The sequence below is a fragment of the Scylla paramamosain genome, chromosome 5 (genome assembly GCF_035594125.1).
Source record: "Scylla paramamosain isolate STU-SP2022 chromosome 5, ASM3559412v1, whole genome shotgun sequence".
Taxonomy (NCBI): Eukaryota; Metazoa; Arthropoda; class Malacostraca; order Decapoda; family Portunidae; genus Scylla; species Scylla paramamosain.
The window spans coordinates 4,679,192-4,689,191 of NC_087155.1; the positions used below are offsets into that span (position 1 = coordinate 4,679,192).

Consider the following 10,000-nt stretch of genomic DNA (forward strand, 5'->3'; position numbering starts at 1 on the left):
ACAGTATGGAAAAAGATACTCAAAGTGAAGTTGTATACAATTTTCTTTATTAGCCTAGTTCCTGCTGCAGAAATATCTCAAATTTCAAACACCAAATGAGAAAAATAATTATAAAATAGATGAATGAACAGTGTAGAAAAAATAAATTCACTTAAGTAAAAATAAGAGAGAGAGAGAGAGAGAGAGAGAGAGAGAGAGAGAGAGAGAGAGAGAGAGAGAGAGAGAGAGAGAGAGAGAGAGAGAGAGAGAGAGAGAGAGAGAGAGAGAGAGAGAGAGAGAGAGAGAGAGAGAGAGAGAGAGATATTATAGATAAAATAAACCTAAACATCTCCTGTACCATTCATTCTCTCCACCCTCTCACTGACAGGTTATACTGCATTACAAACCCATCAAAATCACTGAACTTTTCTTCATTGATTAGCCAAGGATTGTACAGCTTCATGGGGTGGGTTATGTCTCAAATATTGCCACTGTTGCTTGGTATTTGTTGTTAATTTGATTTAAATGATAGATTATGTTTATTTGGGTAATCTATCTTCAGCTGGTAGTATGTATGCTTTACTTCCTGTCAGTCTCCTTGGTTTCTGAGTTCTTCTTTAAGACCAAATCTCCATTCATGCTACCTTACATTTCAAAATATTAAACATGCTTAATTTTCATCTTTTCTCTCCTTATGGCTGAACTATTACCTCCCTGATATTCTCAATCCGAAGTATGCTCCTTAATCCCTTACTCATTTGGCCACCCTTCACAATAGCACTGCACATCTTTCTCACTATACTCTAACCTCTTGACACCATAATCTCCTAAATGCCAAGTTCCACTATCAAAAAATATTTCATTGCGGTTTCTTAAATTCATTCTCACAAATGCTGCAGGCTATACCATCTGCTGCTCCCCATCCTCCTCCTCTTCCAACATCATCTTTATACCAGCTTCCCTGAAGGTCTTTTAATAATCACTTTCATGTATAAATTTTTTTTTTTCACTTAAGCATCAAATATTTTGAATTTTTAAATAGTTCTGATAAAAACTGATAAGTGAATGTGGATGTTGAATATATATAATTGGTACAGAAATGGCAATCAGAATTTGAGTCACATGTCCTTGAATGACTGTCCATAATGATGTTATGGAGTTTCCAGTCAAACATAACTACTTTCCTTTATCTAATTCAATTACTAATTTCTTGGTCTGTTTTCTAGGATTTTCACGGATCTACTCTTTGAGTCATGACACATTTTAGCAATGGATTCCATTCTCTAATCCTTGGTTCAGTTATATAGCTTGTTTATGTCTTTCTACATTTCCATTCAAAAACTAGCTGCTACACTCCATTTTATAATCTTTGTATCACCTACAAGAATAATTATATTCCTGTTCAGAATATCAGACATATCCTTTACATAATACAAAATACAAATACAGTCATCCCTCATTAACCAGTTTCATTTTTACAAGGATTGCTGCCAACCAGAAATTAAAAAAACCTACTGCTCACCACTTCATACACACATGCACAAACTCCCCCACCACACAAACAGTGTCCCCATGCTCCAATGCCATGGCCTGCGACCTCGTGCCATTGTCCTCAGTCACACAGTAAACTTGCTTTTGTCAGCATCATCCCTTCTGCACCAAAGCACATCTTCACAACTGTATTGCATGAACATAAGCTTTTCTTCACCATTGCTCCTAAGACACCTGCAATGAAACTGGTTGGAGACATTCCAAAGCATGATAGGAAGGTGATGACTCTGGAGATTAACATATTAAAAAAAATTATGGAAAGGCACATCTTATGCTGTTGCAAGGCAAATGTTTTTCTTTACTTAAAAAACAAGGTTTTAGGGTCTCAGGGCATTATTAACCCTCTCATGCACATGGCACACAAGTCAAAAATGTCTTAAATGTCTTCATGAGAAACTGCAGTGATGCACAAGTGCATCAAAAACTTATCTAAATTAATTGAAAATAAAGTTTCTGGTGTAAGTGTGTCAATTTTTGGTGAGTCAAAGATGAACACAAGTTTCATAAAAGATAAACTGGCAAAGCTGATGCTTCCCAGAATAGGTTGACTGTTATATAATTTGTCAGTTTCAGCCTGTGATTCAGCCTATCTGCATGTAACCCAAGATGAATGCTGACTAATTTTTTTTTCTTAAGATCTTATTGACATATCACAATGACAATAGTACAACTGCAAAGCTCATAAAAACATGGTTTAGGTGATGTATAGCACAAAGGACTCTGTATACTGGAAGGACGGTGCACTCAATGTTAAAATTTTGCTCTCCCTGCAATGGTAGCACCTTCAGCGGCCAGAGGGAAACAATACTCTCTCTCTCGCCTAAGTTTACCATTACCTGCACCATCTGAGAGCTAATTTTTCTTGAGTTATCATACCTACTAGCTTCTTGAGTTATCATGTCCACTAGCTTCACTGTTTAAGATTTTGGATGCAGAATGATAGATTTATGCATTATGTTAAAGTTTGATACAATTGAGTGCAATACTTACCAGTAACCCTTTTAGTAACCAAACCGTAGTATCATATCACCTCCATCTAACCTCTCAACATGCCCCTCTTAAAAGAAAAATTCCACAAGATCCACTCTAGTCTGTTGTGCCACATTTTGTGGCAACGCCATGGATGGTAATGTTAGTAAGGACCCTATACTTGGGTATACAGAGTCCTGTTGATATTAATAAACTAATACAATTCTTTATTCCTTCATGGACACTAATCAATCCCTCTGCTTTCCCATGTAAGTGATTTTTAGCATGTCTACCTCACATGGTATAAAATTTATGGTATAAAATAATTTATTCTTTGTAAAGAAATAGGCTCTAATGAGGCTCCAAGCTCTCCAAACCATATGATAGGGCTGGTAAAATGCACTGATTACCTGTATACTTTTCTTTTTATTGAGAGTGGGATATTACTATTCATTACATTGCTTTGTTTCCCAAAGGCACTCCATCCTATTCCTATCCTTCTGTTGATTTACTTTTCATATTCTGGGCTCAAACTATTTTTCTTCCTATATAAAATACTGTACATTCCTAACACAATATGACTTCATTCTCAATTCTAATTTCTTTGTATGGTATAAAGCTGTTGAACACTTTAGATGTCTTCATATTCATCCTCAACCCTATTGTATTTCTGTATAACTAAAATCATCTCATGAAGCTCATCTGTGGATTTCCTTAACAACACATGTCATGATGTCATCCCTAAGTTAAAGGCAGGAATGTGAATACTATATCTGCATCGTGTAATCTAATTAATTCTTGAAACAGTACTCAATGTTATATAAATCGCAGAGAAGACCCAATAATTGCTTGTCTACTTAATCATTACCATGCAGACTTAATCACAAGGCTGGGTCATAAATGATAACTAATGGTATTGAGGCTTTAAGCAAAAAGGATAAGAGGGGGTCAACATCCTCAAGGCTCACCTAATACCCCAAGCGATTTGGATGGTCATGTTTGTAAATCATACCTTGGCCTAAACCTACTACCTATTAATATTTTAATCTTAATATTGAAACATACTGTTAAGATATTAGTGCAGAGTGGACTTGACTGTTGGTATGATAGGTAAACTAACACACTGAGACAGGTAATTCCACTTTGTAGCCACCTTCACACCACACTTCAGTAAATGAAAACTTATGAGCTGGATTCAAGGAATGACCATAAGTAGGTCAGTCACAATGCCATGTAACCATTAGGCTGATACATAACCTGCCACCTGGAAAGCTCAGTACAATACTAATGACAAAGACCTCAGGTGTATTATGAATTCATCATGCAAAGTTAGGGGGGGGGGCCTTCTGAGTCTAAAAAAGTTACCTCTTCTCTCAGGATTGTTAGGAAAGCCCCCCCCCCAAAAAAATATCCTTATTCTACTTGTAATTATTTGAACAGTACTTTGCTGAGCATTTTACCCCTCTGGCCGCTTGGTGGCACTGCATTTGCACAGTGACCAGCTCCTCCATTGGAGTGGACTGTCCCCCTACTATACAGAGTCCTTGGTAGTGCACAGAATGCTTGCAGTAAAAGTTCTGACCTACAAGGTTGTGAACATTTTTTTCTTGTTTTGTATTTATTTTTTTAGGGAAAATCTGAGTGAAATTACTTTTTAGTGAATTTTTTATGTGATCATCATAAAGATAATTTCCTTTTGAATCTAATGATATATAATATGTAACTACTTATTATGAGTTTCAAAAGGAAAGAAAAATGCTTCTAAATCAAAGTTTTGTAAGGTGCACAGAGAGGACACAAATGCCTGCTAACAGAAGAGGTACTGGAAAGAAAACTTAGGAAACTTAATGGTGCATGAGAGGGTTACAAAGGGGCAGTAATTTTAAATTTCCATGCATTTTCTTTATTTACAGTTGTCTCTATTACCTAACCTGCAAGGATAATAAGGGATGACTGTAATTGCATCTATGACTAATTAAGGTATTAATTTTGAGACAGTCTTCCAGGAGGAAGCTTGTTTTCTTATAATCATTATCTGTCTTTCCTCCATCCATTTCACTAACTTCCCTTGTGCTGTACAAGACTATTTGATTTATTAACTTTTGTTTGCTCCTATGCACTGTGGATGAACTATGACAGTGGCAACATGTGAAATCATTGTTGCTGGATTTATCTCTTAGCATGATCAGTCAGAGGCAGTACCCAAAACTATGTTGCCTTAAGAGATTGGGTGATGACTTGCTGTAGTGGCAAGCTTGTAGTGACAGAAGCATCACAATACTCAACACAACATTCACATGGTTAACTGAGAGGGTGGGTGGGAGGGGACTGATATACATACACAGTAAACAAAGACTGTATAAACAGTACCATAAAAACCATTACCGTATGGTTAAGACAAGAAAATGCTAGAAAATAAAAGTTACAACTGTGAATTAAAACTTACACAGACATCACATTTCCCATATCTTGCAAACTACCAGAAAAATTATCTCTATTTCATCTCTTTTCAAAGGCACAGTTCCATTTGTTGATTTGTTTACTGTGTTCACTTTGGCTGCACGTAGCATATGTTTATTAATATCTAAATGTTTTTTTTTCTAAATTTAATATTATGCACATACACTTTTCTTGCTCAGTAAAAACTTATTTGCTCTCTTGATTAAATATTCAGTCATGCAGGTTGCATTTTTTTCTGGCACAGTCAACTGCCAACTTCATTCAGCTCATATTTATTTTTTTGGAGGGAAAGAGGCATAAACTCTACAAGCTGTTGCCAGCAAATCTAAACAATGACTGAGGATTCAGCCACAGTCACTCCACACACTACTAATGGAGCTGAGCAATATCTGCATATATCACACAAAATGGATGTCCTGGACCACTTTTGTTATGGACACTGCTAAGATTTCTTTACCTTTACTCCATCAATATTGCCATCACTGTACCTTTTGCCTTTGCCAGATGGAATAGGTTGCTTCTAGAGAAGGGGAAGCAAGGATGAAGCCTTCCTGTTCCAGCAAGAAGTTTTTCATCTTCCTGCCCACTGGTACAGCTGTATTAGCAAAATTTGTATGGCTGTTTCAAACTGTCACAATACCATGCAACTACTTTATGCTGCCACCATGACACATAACCCAACCCTATAAATCTAACATCACTATTCAGCTTCATCTGGCTTTCCTTGCTGTTACACTATCTGGGACCCAATTGCAAGGCTAGACAAGAAAATATTAATCACTGGTCAAAATAACAAAATTCTTTCCATACAGATAAAGTACTACAGCTAAAAAATACCTTTAACATATAATGAGCACAAATTTTACATGCATCTACCTGAGGAATCTATCTATCTGTATCTCTCATACCTTGTTCCCTTACAGGGACTTCCATTGAAGGAATGACCTAAACAAAAAGTCTTTCTATCCTTCTGGCATTCCTCTATCCTTCTGGCATTCCCTCATTGCAGGGTCAGAGCCTTGTCTGTCATCTTTGTCCTTACAATCTATTCTGTTTATTTCTTTTACTGCAAGAAGTGAGCTTGAAATTTTATTTTTCATTATTTTGAAAGGCAGGATACATGTTTACTTAGGTCAGCCTTTGTGTGCTTCTGGCAACTTGACGAGCTACATAGGTATGTTAGTTTATCAATTGTTGTCTGGGTCTTTCTCAACAACTTAACCTGTGTCTTTTTTCATCTATTTAATGATGTAGTACTCCTATTATGTACTGTCCTTAAAATCTTGTACAATTGATATTCCAGGATTGTTTGATCTAGAACCTTGTTTAATCAACACGCTATATTTTCTATCTTTTAAACAAACTGTGGCTGATTATTTCATTGTGCATGACTGCAGAAGACATAATAATCATAACCACTGTTACGTACATTATAGTGAGAAAAGTACATTAAATAATCTACCAGGTATTTTATATATATATATATATATATATATATATATATATATATATATATATATATATATATATATATATATATATATATATATATATATATATATAATGTATTATAAACATCTGTATGGAGTTATATTGACCATTTACTATCACTCTGTTGTCTGTGGAATATGTTAGGATAGAAATGCAGCAAGAAAAGAGTAATAACAGAGCACCAGAACATAGTATTTATGAGTGTGTGAAAGTCCTACCACCAAGTTTTATAATGAATTTTACATATAATCAACATCTGTATGGAACTACATTGATAAATTACTAATGTTCTGTGTGTGGAATATGTTAAGATAGAAATGGAGCAAGTAAACCTGAGCAATTTTGACGGTGAGAGTGATTCCACACCACACTCCTGCCAGTCTATTCAAGAAGTCCAGAATCATGTGTGTGTGTGTGTGTGTGTATTTACCTAGTTATATTTACCAAATTGTATTCTACAGGGCAAGAGCCAAAGCTCAATTGTATTCTACAGGGCAAGAGCCAAAACTCATTTTGTCCTGTCTCCATAACCATATTTATCCAGTTTCTCTTTAAGCGTGCGTATGTGCGCATGTTGTGTTGTGGTTTACAGGAGGAGTCTAAGCTTGTGCTGTCCCATCTCAATATCTACACTTGTCCAGTTTTTTCTTAAAATCATGTATAGTTATTATTGCATTTACTACTTCTTTCTGCAGTTCATTCCAGATTTCTGCAATCCTTTGTGGGGAACTCTTCTTGATATCCCTTCTACACACACCCTTCTTCACCTTCTCATGCCCTCTTGTGCTTCTAAAGTCTCTCACCACCAAAGTGTGTGTGTGTGTGTGTGTGTGCGTGTGTGTGTGTGTGTGTGTGTGTATTTACCTAGTTGTATTGTATAGGGTCCAAAGCTCATTTGTCCGGTCTTCATATCTGCACTTATCTAATTTCTCTTTAAATTTGTTCATACTAGCAGCTGTAAGCATATTCTCACTTAAACTATTCCAGATATCATTGCTTCAGTACAGGAAACTATATTTCTTGATGTCACTGAGACATTTACTCTTCTTTTCTTTATGTCTTTTCTTCTTTTCTGTATGCCCTCTTGTACATCTTGTTCTCTCAGTGTGTGTGTGTGTGTGTGTGTGTGTGTGTGTGTGTGTGTGTGTGTGTGTGTATTTACCTAGTTGTATTTACTTGGTTGTGGTTTACAGGAGGGGAGTAATCTCATAGTATCCCATCTCTATATCTATTTAGTTTGGTCTTAAAAGCACTGACAGTTTCGGCATTTACAACGTCTTCACTCAGTTTATTCCATTTGTTCACACTTCTGTGAGGAAAACTATACTTCTTAATGTCTCTTTTACAGTTAACTTTCTTCAACTTCTTATTGTGTCCCCTTGTACTCTGTGTGTGTGTGTGTGTGTGTGTGTGTGTAAATGGCACTAAGCAGAAAATTTTTTCCCTCAGATTTTTTTATTTGTGGTCATTTAAAGTTTTCAATTTAATGAAGGAAGTGAAAACTGCAAACATAACACAATGAAAATGAAAGGAAAGTGGAAGTGTTGCAAAAGCTGCATTATGGTGTTTTTGTTTATTATATATTACCTGTATGAAGCTTATAACATAGAATCATTAGCTGCATGTGATTTTATTTTAATTCTATTTTATATATAGGAGGGATACCAGCTGAGGAAAAAAGAGTCAAAAGTGGTCATCAAAAATAAAACCTCCCTCTTGAAAGAGTTCAAGTCATAAGAAAAGGAAATACATAAGCAGGAAGGGAATTCAAGAGTTTACCAGAGAAAGGGATGAGTGATTGAGACTACTGGAGTGGGGGGGGGTGGAGGGACTGGTGGATAAAACTTCATAGAGGCTGTTTTAGCTAAAGATGTGACGTGAAATTTCCAGTTTAGATTATAAGTAAAAGACAGAACGAGGATGTTCAGTGTAGAAGAGGGGGACAGTTGAGTGTCATTGAGGAAGAGGGGATAGTTATCTGAAAGCTTATGTCAAGTTGATAGATGGAAGAATTGAGTTTTTTGAGCCATTGAACATTACTAAGTTTGCTCTGCCCCAATCATAAATTTCTGAGAGATCAGAAGTCAGGTATTCTGTGGCTTCCCTACATTAATTGTTTACTTCCTGAAGGATTAGATGTTTATGGAAAGATGTGAAAAGTGCAGGGGGGTATTATCAGCACTGAAGTGGACAGAACAAGAAGTTTGGTTTAGAATATCATAGATGAATAATAAGAAGAGAGTGGATGACAGGACAGAACCCTGATGAACACCACTGCTAATATATTTAGAAGAACAGAGACCATCTACCATAGCAGCAATAAAACAGGTAGAAAGAAAACTTGAGATTAAATTACTGGGAGAAGGATAGAAGCCATAGGAGGGTAATTTGAAAATCAAAGCTTTGTGGCAGACTCTATCAAAAGGTTTTGATATGTCTATGACACCAGCAAAAGTTTCACCAAAAATCCCTAAAAGGGGATGTTCAATATTCAGTAAGGAAAGCCTGAAGATCCCCAGTAGAGTGGCCTTGATGGAACCCATACTAGTGATCAGATAAAAGGTTGTGAAGTGATAGATGTTTTGTTTAAGAATATTCTTGTTAAGGATATATACAAAACTTCAGAGAGGCAGGAAATTAAAACAATAGGATGGTAATTTAAGGGGATTAGAATGATCACCCTTTTTAGGAACAGGTTGAATGTAGGCAAACTTCCAGTAAGAAGGAAAGGTAGGTGTTGATAGACAGAGTTGAAAGAGTCTGACTAGGCAAAGTGCAAGCACAGAGGCACAATTTCGGAAAACAATAGGACAGATCCCATCAGGTCCATAAGCCTTCTGGGGATAAGTCCAGTCAGGGCATGGAAAACATAATTGTGAAGGATCTTAATGGGTAGCATGATGTAGTCAGAGGGTGGAGGAAAGGAAGGCTTCAGCTTTAGAAATAAATGAGATGGCAATGGTGTCATCAGGTTGAAATAAAGGAGGGAAAGATGAAGAAGCAAAGTTATTGGAGATGTTTTTGGCTAGGTGCCAGAAATCATGAGGGGAGTTACATCTTGAAATATTTAAAGAAACAGTGGGAAAATTTGAAGCAGTTCTCTACTGACAGTAATTCGAGGAAACAGATCTCCATGCAAAAAATAATGAAAGATAGAAAGAATACAAATCGTGATCAAGTAGTGATGCAGTGGTTTCAATAGTTATAAAGAGATGGTGTGGACATATCTGGCATGATGGTGATGATGGAATAAGTTGTTTCATACAGGGTTTGGTTTAGAACATCACTGTGAGTACTGCCAGTGAATGCCGATATTGTGTCTGAGTGGCACATGGTGATCGGGGAGCACGTTTTACTTAAGGCCTCCCAGCAGGCTTAAAAAATTGGGCTGGGACAAATTAACTTACTGATATCTTAAGTGCATTTTTCCTCCTCACTCATGCCCATAGCAACAGTGACCAGCAATGTGTAGATCACCAGTGTCAGTGTTCATTGTGTCTTTGGTGACACATGATCAAATCTGTTCTTGGGGGTGAAACACATTATGTTC

General features: G+C 36.5%; 1 protein-coding gene across 2 annotated transcripts in view; it reads right to left on the bottom strand.

The window, feature by feature from the left end:
- Window positions 1-10,000, bottom strand: part of LOC135100441 (tyrosine-protein phosphatase non-receptor type 1-like) — a 171,750-nt gene that overhangs the window by 11,574 nt on the left and 150,176 nt on the right. The window contains exon 11 of one of the 2 annotated variants that reach the window (XR_010268711.1): window positions 26-5,554. The exons of the other annotated variant lie outside the window; for it this stretch is intronic. The gene's annotated coding sequence lies outside the window, so the exon portion shown is untranslated. Of the gene's footprint in view, window positions 1-25; window positions 5,555-10,000 lie in introns of those variants that run through there. 2 annotated transcript variants of the gene reach the window in all.